The following is a 19150-nucleotide window of genomic DNA, read 5'->3' on the forward strand; positions in this document are numbered from 1 at the left end:
AAAGTTAACAATAATTTAATAAGAAACAAACAAAACGAAATATATATTATTTTTCGTTACATTCAGAATGATTTTTGCGAAATTATTTCATACATAAATTTTCGCTTGCCTTAATCGGCAAGAAAAGCATTACTATTCAAGCCAAAATTGCGTCTTACCTATTCGGCTCGATATATATATATATATATATATATATATATATATATATATATATATATATATATATATATATATATATATATATATATATATATATATATATATATATACATGTCGTGCCGAATATGTAAAACTGGTCAATTAGCAAGAACTCATTTAAAATTAAGTCCTTTCTAAGATTTTCTCTTATACGTTTAAAGATATATTTTTTTCATTAATGTTGATGTAAAAATTTATAATTTTGCACCAAAAGTAACTTAGAAAACTTACCTAACCTAATAACAACAAGAACAATTTATTTTAGCCTAACCCAACTAAATATATTTTAGATTTGTTTACAGTAATTTAATACTAAACAAACACAGTGAAATATATTTTTTTCGTTAGGTTCAGAATGATTTTGGCGAAATTATTGCATACACAAATTTTCACTTGTCCTATATGGCAAGATGAGCGTTGCTATTTAAGCCAAGATCGCAAGTTCTGCCTATTCGGCACGACATATATATATATATATATATATATATTTATATATGTATATATTTATATATATATTTATATATGTATATATTTATATATATATGTATATATGTATATATATATATATATATATATATATATATATATATATATATATATATATATATATATATAGGTAAGACAAAACAGTAAACTTGTTAGCACTCTATACCGTAGGGGCTCAGTGGTCGTAGAGAGTGCTCACTAGTTATGACAAAGGAAAATAGAACCTGGTAGAGGCAAGATCAGGTGTAACTCGACCTTTGTAGAACTAAAAATGTTGGCACATTACAGCATCCTGGTGACTTATGCATGGTCAACACTACATATCCGAAAGATGACCTGAAACACACGTCTAGTTTATTCATGGTGCTGAGTACATGTCGGCTGAAGCCTGGTCATGCACGACGGACCGCAGACTCTGTATCAGGTGTTCACTGGTACAGACGAACATAAGGCTTCCCGTCTGCTCTCGTTGCTCGTGCATCTGAAACAGAGAAAGATATGTCTCATGAGGATAGTGTTGGATAATCACTCTTCTTAAACTTAGTACGAAGCCAATGTTGTTCCAAATGTTTTTTGCTTCATAAATCTTTGTTTCATATCAAGATTAAATACATGTATTTCCGTTGCTGCGGGAGGCGAGACGACTAACCGTATATACATATATATATGTCGTGCCGAATAGGTAAAACTTCGAGTTTGGCTTAAATATCAACGCCCTTCTTGTCGAAAAAGGCAGGCAAAAATTTGTGTATGCAATAATTTCACAAACAATTATTCTGAAACTAACTAAAAAATATATTTCATTGTGTTTGTTTATGAATAAAATATTGTAAACATATCTAATACATGTTTAGGTGGATTAGGCTAAATTAAATTGCGCTTATTATAATAAGGTTAGGTAAGTTTTCTAAATTTTTTTTGGTACAAAATTATTACTTTTTACATTAAGGTAAATGAAAAAAATATATATCATTAAAAGTAGAGGAGAAATTTTTGGAAAGGACTTAATTTTAAATGAGTTCTTGCTAAGTGACCAGTTTTACCTATTCAGCACGATAATATATCTGGAGAGAGCCTTGAGTTTTTCTAAAGTATGTTTATTATCCTCTCTGAGGATGAGGGTCCCCAGTAAAGTTCTAGAGGTGGTACCTCCCTATATATATATATATATATATATATATATATATATATATATATATATATATATATATATATATATATATATATATATATATATATATATATATATATATATATATATATATATATATATATATATATATATATATATATATATATATATATATATATATATATATATATATATATATATATATATATTTTTTTTTTTTTTTTTTGCAACAAGTCGGTCGTCTCCCACCGAGGCAGGGTGACCCAAAAAAGAAAGAAAATCCCCAAAAAGAAAATACTTTCATCATTCAACACTTTTACCACACTCACACATTATCACTGCTTTTGCAGAGGTGCTCAGAATACAACAGTTTAGAAGCATATACGTATAAAGATACACAACATATCTCTCCAAACTGCCAATATCCCAAACCCCTCCTTTAAAGTGCAGGCATTGTACTTCCCATTTCCAGGACTCAAGTCCGACTATATGAAAATAACCGGTTTCCCTGAATCCCTTCACTAAATATTACCCTGCTCACACTCCAACAGATCGTCAGGTCCCAAGTGTCATTCGTCTCCATTCACTCCTATCTAACACGCTCATGCACGCTTGCTGGAAGTCCAAGCCCCTCGCCCACAAAACCTCCTTTACCCCCTCTTTCCAACCCTTTCGAGGACGACCCCTACCCCTCTTTCCTTCCCCTATAGATTTATATGCTTTCCATGTCATTCTACTTTGATCCATTCTCTCTAAATGACCAAACCACCTCAACAACCCCTCTTCTGTCCTCTGACTAATGCTTTTATTAACTCCACACCTTCTCCTAATTTCCACACTCCGAATTTTCTGCATAATATTTACACCACACATTGCCCTTAGACAGGACATCTCCACTGCCTCCAACCGTCTCCTCGCTGCTGCATTTACCACCCAAGCTTCACATCCATATAAGAGTGTTGGTACTACTATACTTTCATACATTCCCTTCTTTGCCTCCATAGATAACGTTTTTTGACTCCACATATACCTCAACGCACCACTCATCTTTTTTCCCTCATCAATTCTATGATTAACCTCATCCTTCATAAATCCATCCGCCGACACGTCAACTCCCAAGTATCTGAAAACATTCACTTCTTCCATACTCCTCCCCAATTTGATATCCAATTTTTCTTTATCTAAATCATTTGATACCCTCATCACCTTACTCTTTTCTATGTTCGCTTTCAACTTTCTACCTTTACACACGTTCTCAAACTCATCCACTAAACTTTGCAATTTTTCTTTAGAATCTCCCATAAGCACAGTATCATCAGCAAAAAGTAACTGTGTCAATTCACATTTTGAATTTGATTCCCCATAATTTAATCCCACCCCTCTCCCGAACACCCTAGCATTTACTTCTTTTACAACCCCATCTATAAATATATTAAACAACCATGGTGACATTACACAACCCTCTCTAAGACCTACTTTTACCGGGAAGTATTCTCCCTCTCTTCTACACACCCTAACCTGAGCCTCACTATCCTCATAAAAGCTCTTTACAGCATTTAGTAACTTACCACCTATTCCATAAACTTGCATATATATATATATATATATATATATATATATATATATATATATATATATATATATATATATATATATATATATATAAATATATTATTTATTAACATACTGGCCGATTCCCACCAAGGCAGGGTGGTCCGAAAAAGAAAAACTTTCACCATCATTCACTCCATCACTGTCTTGCCAGAAGGGTGCTTTTCACTACAGTTTTTAAACTACAACATTAACACCCCTCCTTCAGAGTGCAGGCACTGTACTTCCCATCTCCAGGACTCAAGTCCGGCCTGCCGGTTTCCCCGAACCCCTTCATAAATGTTACTTTGCTCACACTCCAACAGCACGTCAAGTATTATAAACCATTTGTCTCCATTCACTCCTATCAAACAAATGCACGCATGTCTGCTGGAAGTCCAAGCCCCTCGCACACAAAACCTCCTTTACCCCCTCCCTTCAACCTTTCCTAGGCCAACCCCTACACCGCCTTCCTTCCACTACGGACTGATACACTCTTGAAGTCATTCTGTTTCGGTCCATTCTCTCTACATATTCGAACCACCTTAACAACCCTTCCTCAGAACTCTGGACAACAGTTTTGGCAATCCCGCATCACCTCCTAACTTCCAAACTTCGAATTCTCTGCATTATATTCACACCACACATAGCCCTCAGACATGACATCTCCACTGCCTCCAGCCTTCTCCTCGCTGCAACCTTCATCACGCATGCTTCACACCCATATAAGAGCGTTGGTAAAACTATACTCTCATACATTATCCTCTTTGCCTCCAAATACAAAGTTCTTTGTCTCCACAGACTCCTAAGTGCACCGCTCACCCTTTTCCCCTCATCAATTCTGTGATTCACCTCATCTTTCATAGATCCATCTGCTGACACGTCCACTCCCAAATATCTGAATACATTCACCTTCTCCATACTCTCTCCCTCCAATCTGATATCCAATCTTTATTCACCTAATCTTTTTGTTATACCTCATAACCTTACTCTTTCCTGTATTCACTTTTAATTTTCTTCTTTTGCATACCCTACCAAATTCATCCACCAACCTCTGCAACTTCTCTTCAGAATCTCCCAAGAGCACAGTGTCATCAGCAAAGAGCAACTGTGACAACTCCCACTTTATGTGTGATTCTTTATCTTTTAACTTCACTCCTCTTGCCAAGACCCTCGCATTTACTTCTCTTACAACCCCATCTATAAATATATTAAACAACCACGGTGACATCACACATCCTTGTCTAAGGCCTACTTTTACTGGGAAATAATCTCCCTCTTTCCTACACACACACACACACACACACACCCACACACACACACACACACACACACACACACACACACGCACACACACACACACACATATATATATATATACATATATATATATATGTCGTGCCTAATAGGCAGAACTTGCGATCTTGGCTTAAATAGCAACGCTCATCTTGCCATATAGGACAAGTGAAAATTTGTGTATGCAATAATTTCGCCAAAATCATTCTGAACCTAACGAAAAAAATATATTTCACTGTGTTTGTTTAGTATTAAATTATTGTAAACACATCTAAAATATATTTAGTTGGGTTAGGCTAAAATAAATTGTTCTTGTTATAATAAGGTTAGGTAAGTTTTCTAAGATTCTTTTGGTGCAAAATTAAAATTTTTTACATTAACACTAGTGAAAAAAATATATCTTTAAACGTATAGGAGAAAATTTTAGAAAGGATTTAATTTTAAACGAGTTCTTGCTAACTGACCAGTTTTACATATTCGGCACGACATATATATATATATATATATATATATATATATATATATATATATATATATATATATATATATATATATATATCTATATATATATATATATATATATATATATATATATATATATATATATATATATATATATATATATATATATATATATATATATATATATATATGTATATATATATATATATATATGTATATGTGTGTGTGTGTGTGTACTCACCTAATTGTACTCACCTAATTGTGGTTGCAGGGGTCGAGACTCAGCTCCTGGCCCCGCCTTTTCACTGATCGCTATTGGGTCCTCTCTCTCTCTGCTTCCTGAGCTTTGTCATACCTCTTCTTAAAACAATGTATGGTTCCTGCCTCCACTACTTCACTTGCTAGGCTATTCCACTTGCTGACAACTCTATGACTGAAGAAATACTTCCTAACGTCCCTGTGACTCGTCTGAGTCTTCAGCTTCCAGTTGTGACCCCTTGTCCCTGTGTCCCCTCTCTGGAACATCCTATCTCTGTCCACCTTGTCTATTCCCCGCAGTATCTTGTATGTCGTTATCATGTCTCCCCTGACCCTTCTGTCCTCCAGTGTCGTCAGTCCGATTTCCCTTGACCTTTCCTCGTACGACATTCGCTTGAGCTCTGGGACTAGCCTTGTTGCAAACCTTTGTACTTTCTCTAACTTCTTGACGTGCTTGACCAGGTGTGGGTTCCAGACTGGTGCTGCATACTCCAGTATGGGCCTAACATACACAGTGTACAGTGTCTTGAACGATTCCTTATTAAGATATCGGAACGCTATTCTCAGGTTTGCCAGGCGCCCGTATGCTGCAGCAGTTATTTGGTTGATGTGTGCCTCCGGTGATGTGCTCGGTGTTATGGTCACCCCAAGTTCTTTCTCCCTGAGTGAGGTCTGTAGTCTTTGTCCACCTAGCCTATACTCTGTCTGCGGTCTTCTTTGCCCCCACCCCCCAATCTTCATGACTTTGCATTTGGCTGGATTGAATTCGAGAAGCCAGTTACTGGACCACATGTCCAGCCTGTCCAGGTCTCTTTGCAGTCCTGCCTCATCCTCGTCCGATTTAATTCTTCTCATCAACTTCACGTCATCTGAGAACAGGGACACTTCAGAGTCTATTCCTTCCATCATGTCGTTCACATATATCAAAAATAGCACTGGTCCTAGAACTGACCCCTGTGGGACCCCGCTCGTAACAGGCGCCCACTGTGATACCTCTTCACGTACCATGACTCGTTGTTGCCTCCCTGTCAGGTATTCCCTTATCCCTTGCAGTGCCCTCCCTTTTACATGCGCCTGATCCTCCAGCTTCTGCACTAATCTCTTGTGGGGAACTGTGTGTGTGTATGTGTGTGTGTATGTATGTGTGTGTGTGTGTGTGTGTGTGTGTGTGTGTGTGTGTGTGTGTGTGTGTGTGTGTGTGTGTGTGTGTGTGTGTGTGTGTGTGTGTGTGTGTCGTGCCGAATAGGCAGAACTTGCGATCTTGGCTTAAATAGCAACGCTCATCTTGCCATATAGGACAAGTGAAAATTTTTGTATGCAATAATTTCGCCAAAATCATTCTAAACCTAACGAAAAAAATATATTTCACTGTGTTTGATTAGTATTAAATTACTGTAAACAAATCTAAAATATATTTAGTTGGGTTAGGCTAAAATTATTTGCGCTTGTTATAATAAGGTTAGATAAGTTTTCTAAGTTCCTTTTAGTGCAAAATTATAAATTTTTACATCAACATTAATGAAAAAAATATATCTTTAAACGTATAAGAGAAAATTTTAGAAATGACTTAATTTTAAATGAGTTCTTGCTAATTGACCAGTTTTACATATTCGGCACGACATATATATATATATATATATATATATATATATATATATATATATATATATATATATATATATATATATATATATATATATATATATATATATATATATACATATATATATACATATGTCGTGCCGAATAGGCAGAACTTGCGATCTTGGCTTAAATAGCAGCGCTCATCTTGCCATATAGGACAAGCGAAAATTTGTGTATGCAATAATTTCGCCAAAATCATTCTAAACCTAACGAAAAAAATATATTTCATTGTGTTTGTTTAGTATTAAATTATTGTAAACTTTTTTAAAATATATTTAGTAGTATTAGGCTAAAATAAATTGCGCTTTTTATAATAAGGTTAGGTAAGTTTTCTAAGATTCTTTTGGTGCAAAATTAAAATTTTTTACATTAACATTAATGAAAAAATATATCTTTAAACGAATAAGAGAAATTTTTAGAAAGGACTTAATTTTAAATGAGTTCTTGCTAATTGACCAGTTTTACATATTCGGCACGACATATATAAATATATATATATATATATATATATATATATATATATATATATATATATAATATATATATATATATAATATATATATATATATATTCAAACAGCTCCGGGGAGAACCTTGAGTTTTCTCTGAGGTACGTTTATTGTCTTCTCTGAGGATGAGGGTCCCCATTCCAGCTATAGAGGTGGTACTTCCCTATATATTTTTTCTGTAATATATATATATATATATATATATATATATATATATATATATATATATATATATATATATATATATATATATATATATATATATATATATATATATATATATATATATATAGGCATGCAAGGATTTCGCAAGAGCAGGCAAAATATACACAAACACTGATCTCTGGCTGAAGGAGACTAGAACCTACGAACCTTAGAACAAGGTACGCAGTGGTTTACCAATCTACCCACACTGGAGAATACCTTGGAGTCCAGCTTGCGCTAGACTTTGATCCAAGGCAGCCAGCTTTCAGGGAGAAGGCTTACAGCTTTTCATCTCATCCCCTGCATGCATCAGCCTTACTAGAGATTTTAACAATGCAAGGAATTCGCAAGAGCAGGCGAAAAATACACAAACACTGATCTCTGGCCGAAGGAGACTCGAACCTACGAACCATGCAACAAGGTACGCAGTGCTTTACCAATCTACTCACACTGGACCAATACCATGGAGTCCAGCTTGCGCTAGACTTTGATCCAAGGCAGCCACCTTTCAGGGTGAAGGCATACAGCTTTTCATCTCATCCCCTGCATGCACCAGCCTTACTAGAGATTTTAACAATGCAAAGAATTCGCAAGAGCAGGCGAAATATACACAAACGCTGCTCTTGCGAATTTCTTGCATTGTAAGGCTGATGCATGCAGGGGATGACATGAAAAGCTGTAAGCCTTCTCCCTGAAAGCTGGCTGCCTTGGGTCATAGTCTAGCGCAAGCTGGACGCCAAGGCATTGGTCCAGTTTGGTGAGAATGGTATAGCACTGGGTACCTGCGTACCTTGTTCCGAAGATCGTAGGTTCGAGTCTCCTTCAGCCAGTGATCAGTGTTTATATATATATATATATATATATATATATATATATATATATATATATAACGTGCCGAATATATAAAAGTTGCGATTTTGGCTTAAATAGCAATGATCTTGCCGAATAAGGCAAGCGAAAGTCTGTGCATGCAATAATGTTGCAATAATATCATTCGGAACCTAACGAAAAAAAACATATATTTTGTGTTTGTTTATTATTAAATTATTGTAAACTTATCTAAAATGTAATTAGTTGGATTATACTAAAGGGATAGAGTGAGACGTACGTTGTGTCGTCTCTTGAGGCGAGCAACGTGTCGTGGGATCGAATCCTGGACTGCAGAAGTTTGGTAAATATATATATATATATATATATATATATATATATATATATATATATATATATATATATATATATATATATATATATATATATATATATATACATATATATATATATTTATATATATATATATATATATATATATATATATATATATATATATATATATATATATATATATATATATATATATATATATATACATATATATATATATATATATATATATATATATATATATATATATATATATATATATATATATATATAATGTTGCATGTTTATCGAATAGGTATTAAGTTACTAAATGCTGTAATTAATTTTTATGGGGATAGTGAGGCTCAGGTTAGGGTGTGTAGGAAGGAAGGAAGGAGACTACTTCCCAGTGAAAGTAGATCTTGGACAGGGATGTGTAATGTCACCATGATTGCGTAACATGTTTATAGTTGGGGATGTAAAACAAGTAAATATTTGGGTGTTGTGGGGAGGAATGGGATTAAATTATGCTCAATCAAATACAAAATGGGAGTTGACACAGTTACTTTTGCTGATAATACTGTGCTTTTGAGAGATTCTAATGAAAAGTTGCGAAGGTTAGTGAACGAGTTTAGGATGGACTGTAAAAGTAGAAAGTTGAAAGTGAACATAGATAAGAGTAAGTTGATGAGCTTATCAAACGATTTAGATAAAGAGAAATTGGATATCACATTTGAAGGAGAGAGTATGGAAGATGTGAATGTGTTCAGATATTCGGAAGTTGACTTGTCAGCAGATGGGTTTACTAAAGATGAAATTAACCATAGGATAGATGAAGGAAAAAGGGTGAGTGGTGTTTTGAGGTATATGTGGAAACAAAAAAACGTTATTCACGGAGGCAAAGAAGAGAATGTACGTGAGTATAGTGGTACTCTATATGGGTGTGAAGCGTGGGTTGTAAATATTGAAGCAAGGAAGAGGCAGCAGGCAGTGGAGATATCGTGTCTAAGGGCAATGTGTGGTGTAAATATTATGCAGAGAATTTATAGCGTGGAAATTAGGTTGTGTGGATCTATTAAAAGTAATAGTCAGAGAGCTGAAGAGGGGTTATTATTTTAATCAAAAAGAAGCGCAAAACCTACAAGTTTCATACAGTGCCTCTGGGCAGGGAAGGATGCAGGAGAACTGGGTAGCAAGAGGGAGAGGGATGATTATTAGATTATGGAGTGCAGTGCGGCAGTGGATAGTGCTGGGGTAGAGGGTAGCAAGAGACTGAGGTAGAAAGGGTGTGAGGAGTACTAGACACATCATCATCAGAGTTTGTGCAGTAAATCAGTTGCTGTCAAAAAGTCAATGAGAGAGTCTGGGTTAAAGGAGGATCCATCAACAAGAAGGGAAGGTAAAGTAAGGGTAGTAGAGTGGTGATGACATTGGAGGCAAATTCTGCGTGCTCTTTGATAGAGTGGACAGTCCAAAACAGAAACTGGAACCTGACAATTCTCACAGAGTGGAACAGGGTGCCTCTCCATGAGATGCTCGTGAGTAAGACGAGTGTGGCCGATGCATAGATGGGAGAGATAGTAGTCTCCAAACCTCGACACTGATAAGAAGACGGCCAGAAACCTATACTAGGTTTAATAGAATGTAGTGTGTTATGGAGCAGATCAGATCAACGTTGCCAACGGATGCAAAAGTGGGTAGCAATTACAGAAAACAGTCTGTGAATAGAACATCTCTATATGAAACTGGAAGGTCATATACTGCTGACTGTGAAGCAGTGTCTGCCTGTTCATTGCCCTGAACATCAACATGACCAAGGACCCAACAAAAAATAATATCTTTGTGCTTGCTAGAGATACAGTGTAACCAAAGTTGGATATGAAGAGCTAGGGGATGAGGTGTATCAAATTTTCTTATAGCCTGTAAAACACTAACAGAGTCTGAAACGACCACAAATGGTGACACAGGCATAGATGCAATACAGATAAATGCTACGAGAATGGCATACAATTCATCAGCAAAAATGCTAGCCGGGAATAATAAATGCCCTCGCACGACGTTGTCCGGAAACACTGCTGCGAATCAGACGCCGTCAGAAGACTTGGAACCACCGGTGTACACTGCGATGGCATGAGAATGAGATCGGAAGTGGTTAAGAAAAAGAGAGCGAGAAGCCACCATAGGCAGCTGGGCAGTGGCAGTGGGAAAGAACAGACACGAACCGTCAGAACTTCCCAAGGGGGTACCTGGAGTCTACCTGGAGGTTATTCTGGGATCAACGCCCCTGCGGCCCAGTCCACGACCAGGCCTCCCGGTGAATCAAGGCCTGATCAACCAGGCTGTTACTGCTGGCCGCACGTAGTCCAACGTACGAACCACAGCTCGGCTGATCCGGCACTGAGTTTAGGTATCTGTCCAGCTCCCTCTTGAAGGCAGCCAGAGGCCTATTGGTAATTCCCCTTATGCTTGGTGGGAGGCTGTTGAACAGTCTTGGACCACGGATACTTACCATGTTTTCTCTTAGTGTACCAATGGCGCCCCTACTTTTAATTGGGGGTATTTTGCATCGCCTGCCCAGTCTTTTACTTTCGTAGGGTGTGATTTCTGTGTGCAGATTCGGGACCATTCCTTCAAGGATTTTCCAAGTGTGGATTATGATATATCTCTCCCTCCTGCGTTCCAACGAGTACAAGTCAAGTGCTTCCAAGCGTTCCCAGTAGCTCAGGTTCTTGATAGAACTTACATGTGCAGTAAAGGTTCTCTGTACACTCTCTAGATCTGCAATTTCACCTGCTTTGAACGGAGATGTTAAAATGTACAGCAGTGTTCCACCATAGAGAGAACAAGTGACTTGAAAAGGATCATCATTGGCTTGGCATCTCTCGTTTTGAACGTTCTCATTATCCTATCATTTTCTTTGCACTTGTGATCGTGGCACTGCTGTGATCCTTGAAAGTGAGATCCTCAGACATTGCTACTCCCAGGTCCCTTACATTATTTTTCCGCTCTATTGTATGGCCAGAGTTTGTAGGGAAAAGTGAGATGCTACATGAACATAGAAAGGCGGTAACTGAAGAGAAGAGAAGAAAGAATGTAGGCGAAGAGAAAAGGGACAGAGTGAAATTTTCAATACTTACTTCCCCTCGGGTTTTACCCAGGAAGATGGTATAAACCTTGGTAATAAATACCGACAAGTTGGTTTAGAAAGACACGTAAGCAAACACTATGACATATTTATTAGAAAACGTTTCGGTCCTGGGACCTTGATCACTTCTAACATACAGAGGTAGAAAGGCATTATATATATAGGCGGAGAGTGAGGTGTGACGCACGTGACCTGAGGAATGTCATAAGAACATGAGAACATAAGAATGGAGGATCACTGTAGAAGGCCTACTGGCCCATGCGAGGCAGGTCCTTATCAAAACAACCTCTGCCTACGACGAGGACGGGTAGACGTCACATGATTTCAACGTCTACCCGTCCTCGTCGTAGGCAGAGGTTGTTTTGATAAGGACCTGCCTCGCATGGGCCAGTAGGCCTTCTACAGTGATCCTCCATTCTTATGTTCTCATGTTCTTATGACATTCCTCAGGTCACGTGCGTCACACCTCACTCTCCGCCTATATATATAATGTCTTTCTACCTCTGTATGTTAGAAGTGATCAAGGTCCCAGGACCGAAACGTTTTCTAATAAATATGTCATAGTGTTTGCTTACGTGTCTTTCTAAACCACCCAGGAAGATACTAGCTAAATTCCAGAAATAATAAATTATGTAGAACAAGACGATAATAAACTATGCACGATTGGAGTAACTAGTGACATGGTCCTCCGACAAATAGAGATATTAAAATCTAACATATCCCCAGGCCCTGATGAATTGTTTGCAAGAGTTTTAAAGGAATATAAAGAGGAACTTAGCAAATCTTTGGCTAATCTTTTCAACATATCACTACAAACTGGCATAATGCTCGGTGAGTGGAAAATAGAATATGTAATACCTATTTACAAGGCAGGTGACAGGTCCTTAGCTTCGAACTATAGACCAATAAGCCTTACCTCCATAGTGGGGAAAATTTATGGAATCAATAATTACCGAGGCAATTCATGCCATCTTGAAAAGCATAAGTTGATTTAATGAATCTCAACAAGGTTTTACAAAGGGACGTTCCTGTCTTACGAATTTACTAAGGCTTATGATAGAGTTCCTCATCAGAGGCTATTAAGGAAACTTAAGGCACACGAAATAGGAGAAATTTTTTTCCTAGGTAGAGGCATGGTTGACAAATAGGCAGTAGAGAGTATGCATAAATGAGGAGAAATCAGAATGGGGGCACGTCACAAGCGGTGTTCCTCAGGGGTCAGTGTTGGGCCCGTTGTTGTTCACAATTTACATAAACGACATAGATGAGGGAATAAATAGCAACATAAGCAAATTGGCTGATGACACCCAAATAGGCCGTCCAATTCATTCTAATGAGGACACTAGAGCACTCCAGGATGATTTGAATAGACTAATGCTGTGGTCGGAAAAGTGGCAGATGCATTTTAATATTGACAAATGCAAAGCTCTAAATGTTGGAAAGGATAATAACCATGCCACATATAAACTAAATAATGCAGATCTTAATGTTACTGAATGCAAAAAGGATTTAGGAGTCCTGGTTAGCAGTAATCTAAAACCAAGACAACAGTGCATTAGTGTTCGCAATAAAGTTAACAGAATCCTTGACTTCATGTCAAGAAACATAAATAATAGAAATCCTCAGGTTGTTCTTCAACTCTATATATCCTTGGTTAGGCCTCATTTAGACTATGCTGCTCAGTTCTGGTCACCGTATTGCAGAATGGATATAAATGCTCTGGAAAACGTACAGAGGAGGATGACAAAGTTGATTCCATTTATCAGAAATCTTGCCTATGAGGATAGACTGAGGGCCCTGAATCTGCAATCTCTAGAAAGGCGTAGAATTAGGGGGGGATATGAGCGAGGTGTACAGATGGAAAACAGGAATAAATAAAGGGGATATAAATAGCGTGCTAAAAATATCTAGCATAGACAGGACTCGTAGCAATGGTTTTAAGCTGGAAAAATTCAGATTCAGGAAGGATATAGGAAAGCACTGGTTTGGTAATAGAGTTGTGGATGAGTGGAACAAACTCCCAAGTACCGTCATAGAAGCTAATTCGTTGTGTAGTTTTAAAAATAGGTTAGATAAAAACATGAGTGGGTGTGGGTGGATGTGAGTTGGACCTGACTAGCTGGTGCTACTAGGTCAGAAGCCGTGCTCCTTCCTTAAGTGGAGGTGACCTGACTGTGTGGGCCATTGGTCTAAGCCGGGGGTTGACATGGACCTTTCCCGCATGGGTCAGTAGGCCTGATGCAGTGTTCCTTCTTTCTTATGTTTCAATAAAGAACGTTTACTAACATCAGTGACTATCCTACACATGGAAGGATTGCGGAGGTCATGAAAGCTAACATAATAGTGAAGACAATGAGCATCACGGTGACCGGTCAAGGATGGAATATTCGCCTCTGCATAGAGATTCTCAACTGTGTGATGAATGATTTTGAAAAACCGACAAGTTGAAGAATTGAGACACCTATGAAACATCTGGGAATCTTTATTGAAGAAACGTTTCGCCACACTCCAGGCTGAGGGACTGATTGCCTCAAACTCCTCCTCTCCTTATACCTTCCTGCTTTGTATAAGACTGATGAAGCCACTGTTTGGCGAAACATTTCTTCAATAAAGATTCCCAGATGTTGCATAAGTGTCTCAATTCTTTAACTTGTCAGTTTTCAAACCATTTATCACATCTGTCAGACACTGCATCATCATGGGATCTTGGTACAAATATTCTTCAAAACTTGTCCAATCTTAGGATGAAGACCTACTTAGACTAGTGGATAGTGCCACTATGACCCGGCCTCCTCCTGCTTCGCCTCACCTGACTACAGTATATAAGTCACTGCTATGGCCCTGTGCTGTACTTTCTACAAGATTGAAGGACTGAACACATCGACTCCATGCTGAGGGACTGATTACCTCAAACTCCTCCTCTCCTTATACCTTCCTGCTTTGTATAAGACTGACGAAGCCACTGTATGGCGAAACATTTCTTCCATAAAGAATCCTGTATGTTGCATAAGTGTCTCAGTTCTTCAGGCTCTCAACTGGAGAAGAGCGAAAAGCACCGAGACATAAACGTAATGACTCAAGAAATCGTAATGACACGATTGCAAATAAACCATACCCCCGGCCGGGATTGAACCCGCGGTCATAGAGTCTCAAAACTCCAGCCCGTCGCGTTAGCCACTAGACCAGCTAGCCACAATAAGATTCATCCAACTAGGTATATTTCTACACCATAGGAAAGTTAGCACAGGCACCTCTGTGACCACAAATGCAAGTTCGTCACGGCCACGCTAGCTGGAGATTCGTCTGTAAAAACTTGCATTTGTGGTCACAGAGGTGCCTGTGCTAACTTTCCTATGGTGTAGAAATATACCTAGTTGGATGAATCTTATTGTGGCTAGCTGGTCTAGTGGCTAACGCGACGGGCTGGAGTTTTGAGACTCTATGACCGCGGGTTCAATCCCGGCCGGGGGTATGGTTTACATAAACGTAATCCCTGGTGATGGATGGCATTAAGGGTAGAGTTGCAGGAGAGGCCGCTGAATATATCTGGTCGCCATAATCTAGTTTCGATAAAATTAAGGTTAAATGTAGTCGGAGGAGAGTTCTACGATCAGCCCCCATGAAAGATAAGCAAAGTTATTTTTTCATGGGGAGCTGAAGAGGGGTTGTAGAGGTGGTTTGATCGTTTAGAGAGGATAGAACAAAATAGAAGGATTTGGAGAGGGTATAAATCTGTAGGGAAAGGCGGGGTAGGGGTCGTCCCAGGAAAGGATGGAGGGAGGGAGTAAAAGAGGTTTTGTGGAGGTGCATGAGCGTGTTAGATAGGAGTGAATGGAGACGAATAGTTTTTGGGAACTGACGAGCTATTAGAGTGTGAGCAGGGTAATATTTTGTGAGGAGATTCAGGGAAACCAGTTCACCGGAATTGATTCCTCGAGGTGGGAAGTACAATGTCTGCACTTTAAGGGAGGGGTTTGCGATATTGGCTGCTGGACGTGATATCTAAACTGTTGTATCTGAGCGCCTCTACAAAGACAGCGATTATGTATGAATGATGGTAAAAGTGTTGAAAGATGAATGTTATATATATATATATATATATATATATATATATATATATATATATATATATATATATATATATATATATATATATATATATATATATATATATATATGTCGTGCCGAATATGTAAAACTGGTCAATTAGTATGAACTCATTTAAAATTAATTTCTTTCTAAAATTTTCTCTTATACGTTTAAAGATATATTTTTTTCATTAATGTTGATGTAAAAATTTATAATTTTGCACCAAAAGAAACTTAGAAAACTTACCTAATCTTATTATAACAAGCACAATTTATTTTAGCCTAACCCAACTAAATATATTTTAGATTTGTTTACAATAATTTAATACTAAACAAACACAGTGAAATATATATTTTTCTTTAGGTTCAGAATGATTTTGGCGAAATTATTGCATACACAAATTTTCACTTGTCCTATATGGCAAGATAAGCATTGCTATTTAAGCCAAGATCGTAAGTTCTGCCTATTCGGCACGACATATGTATATATATATATATATATATATATATATATATATATATATATATATATATATATATATATATATACATATATATATATATATCTTTCTTTCAACACACCGGCCGTATCCCACCGAGGCAGGGTGGCCCAAAAGGAAAAACAAAAGTTTCTCCTTTTACATTTAGTAATATATACAGGAGAAGAGGTTACTAGCCCCTTGCTCCCGGCATTTTAGTCGCCTCCTACAACATGCATGACTTACGGAGGAAGAATTCTGTTCCACTTCCCCATGGAGATAAGAGAAAATAAATAAGAACAAGAGCTAGTAAGAAAATAGAAGAAAACCCAGAGGGGTGTGTATATATATGCTTGTACATGTATGTGTAGTGTGACCTAAGTGTAAGTAGAAGTAACAAGATGTACCTGAAACCTTGCATGTTTGAGACAGACAAAAGACACCAGCAATCCTTCCATCATGTAAAACAATTAGAGGCTTTCGTTTTACACTCACTTGGCAGGACGGTAGTACCTCCCTGGGTGGTTGCTGTCTACCAACCTACTACCTAGAAAAATAATATATATATATATATATATATATATATATATATATATGCAAGGAATTCGCGAGAGCATGCGAAATATACACAAACACTGATCTCTGGCTGAAGGAGACTCGAACCTACGAACCTTAGGACAAGGTACGCAGTGCTTTACCAATCTACCCACACTGGACAATACCTTGGCGTGTAGCATCCGCTACACGTTTGATCCAAGGCAGCCAGCTTTCAGGGAGAAGGCTTACAGCTTTTCATCTCATCCCCTGCATGCATCAGCCTTACTAGAGATTTGAACAATGCAAGGAATTCGCGAGAGCATGCGAAATATACACAAACACTGATCTCTGGCTGAAGGATAGATTGGTAAAGCACTGCGTACCTTGTCCTAAGGTTCGTAGGTTCGAGTCTCCTTCAGCCAGAGATCAGTGTTTGTGTATATTTCGCATGCTCTCGCGAATTCCTTGCATTGTTCAAATCTCTAGTAACGCTGATGCATGCAGGGGATGAGATGAAAAGCTGTAAGCCTTCTCCCTGAAAGCTGGCTGCCTTGGATCAAACGTGTAGCGGATGCTACACGCCAAGGTATTGTCCAGTGTGGGTAGATTGGTAAAGCACTGCGTACCTTGTCCTAAGGTTCGTAGGTTCGAGTCTCCTTCAGCCAGAGATCAGTGTTTATATATATATATATATATATATATATATATATATATATATATATATATATATATATATATATATATATATAAGTAGACTGAAAATTATTTATTCCATAAATCTGTAAAATTAATCTGAACATTACGAAAAAAGTGTCATTGATTTTAGTAATATTATATAAATTTAAATTGACATCTGATATGTATGGAAGACTTTAAGTTATGCGGGGTTAATAAGTTATGTTTGGTCAAAAAATATGTTTTAAAATAATTCTGAATGATAAAACAACATCTAAATCTCTAATTTTTTTTTCAAAAGTCCGTCTTAAGGTGCTTTTCCACAGTTAGGTTAGGCAGATCTTACCTGGAGTTTACCTGCAGAGAGTTTCAGGGGTAAACGCCCCCGTGGCTCGGTCTGAGATCAGGCCTCATGGTGGATCAGGGTCTGATCAACAAGGCTGTTACTGCTGGCCGCACGTAAACTGACGAATGAACCGCAGCCCGGCTGAGCAGGCACTTTGGGTGCCTGTCCAGCGCCTTCTTGAAGACAGCCAGGGGTCTGTTTGTAATCCCCCTTATATATGCTGGGAGGCAGTTGAACAGTCTTGGTCCCCTGACACTTATTGTGTTAGCTCTTATTGTACTCGTGCCCCCCCCCCCCTTCCCTGCTTTTCAATGTTGCATCTCTTGCCGAGTCTCTTACTTTCGTAGGGAGTGATTTTCGTGTGCAAGTTTGATACTAATCCTTCTTGGATTTTCCAGGCGTTTATTTCCATGTATGCGTGCCGTGAAAGTTTTCTGTACATTCTCCATGTCAGGAATTTCGCCTACCATGAAGGGGCAGTTAGTGTACATCAGTATTCCCGCCTAGAGAGAACAACCGATTTGAAGAAAATCACCATGGGCTCTGCGTCCCTTGTTTTGAAGGTTCTCTTATCCATCTTATCATTTTTCTAGCAAATGTGGTAGATACATTGTTGTGGTCTTTGAAGGTGAGATCCTCTGACATTATCACTCCCAGATCTTTCACATTAGTTTTTCGGTTCATTGTGTGGTTAGAATTTGTTTTATGCTCTGATAAAGTTTTAATTTCCTCAAGTTTTCCATATCTGAGTAGTTGAAATTTGAAGATTGGTGTAAGTCCGCTTGGAGTGCTGCAGTGTCTAAGATGTGGGTCACTGCCATGGCAATCCGGGTGTCATCCGCTAAGGAAGACACGGAGCTATATCTTACATCTCTATGTCAGATATGAGAGTGAGTTATAGAAAGGGAGCGAGTACTGTGCCTTTTGGAAACGAGCTTTTCACCGCAGCTGCCTGAGATTTT

General features: G+C 37.8%; 1 protein-coding gene across 1 annotated transcript in view; it reads right to left on the reverse strand.

Moving 5' to 3' along the window:
* Nucleotides 1-826: 826 nt before the first annotated feature.
* The window catches only part of LOC138854332 (sex peptide receptor-like), a 49024-nt gene continuing 30700 nt past the window's right edge, over nucleotides 827-19150 (reverse strand). Inside the window, exon 2 of the mRNA XM_070096814.1 lies at nucleotides 827-1165. The gene's annotated coding sequence lies outside the window, so the exon portion shown is untranslated. The remainder of the gene's footprint in view (nucleotides 1166-19150) is intronic.

The sequence above is a fragment of the Cherax quadricarinatus genome, chromosome 55 (genome assembly GCF_038502225.1).
Source record: "Cherax quadricarinatus isolate ZL_2023a chromosome 55, ASM3850222v1, whole genome shotgun sequence".
NCBI lineage: Eukaryota > Metazoa > Arthropoda > Malacostraca > Decapoda > Parastacidae > Cherax > Cherax quadricarinatus.